At 40.8% G+C, this 561-nt stretch overlaps 1 protein-coding gene across 1 annotated transcript in view; it reads left to right on the top strand.

The window, feature by feature from the left end:
- The window catches only part of LOC103604204 (ADAMTS-like protein 3), a 128005-nt gene that overhangs the window by 78948 nt on the left and 48496 nt on the right, over window positions 1-561 (top strand). The gene's annotated exons all lie outside the window — the stretch shown is intronic.

The raw sequence follows: 561 nt of genomic DNA, 5'->3' as shown, positions 1-561 counted from the left end.
CTATTGCATCATATTAGGAGGGACGTAATGTATGGTTTTCTCTCTTTTTCTGATGCTGTAGCCACTGAAGATCATTGTCTAAATGATGATATACTATCAGTCCTTTATTTATGAGCTGGGATACATCTGTTTTCCAAAATAATATGCTGGTTCTAGCATCCTCAAAATGGGATCAATGATTTTTTTCAAGTATTGTTATGAACTTATGGGTTTAAACCTATTTCATGTGATTTACTCCATTGCAGTTATTTTTCTTTTTAATGTTCAAATGTTCAGATGTTCAAAAAAAAATTTTTTTTAACCAGTAAGGGGATCGCAACCCTTGGCTAGGTGTCGTCTGCACCACGCTCAGCCAGTGAACGCACCGGCCATCCCTATATAGGATCTGAACCCGTGGCCACGGTGCTACCAGTGCCGCACTCTCCCGAGTGAGCCATGGGGCCGACCCTAAATGTTCAAATTTAATGTTCAAATTTTGAAAGGACTTTGTTGGGTGGGAGGGAGGAAAGGGAGGAGGTAGGGAGGTTTTGGTAAGGGGCAACAATAATCAACCACAATGTT

This window comes from Galeopterus variegatus, unplaced genomic scaffold (assembly GCF_000696425.1).
Source record: "Galeopterus variegatus unplaced genomic scaffold, G_variegatus-3.0.2 Scaffold5033, whole genome shotgun sequence".
NCBI lineage: Eukaryota > Metazoa > Chordata > Mammalia > Dermoptera > Cynocephalidae > Galeopterus > Galeopterus variegatus.
Note: the sequence above shows the minus strand (reverse complement) of the source record. Positions and strands in the feature narration are given on the sequence as shown.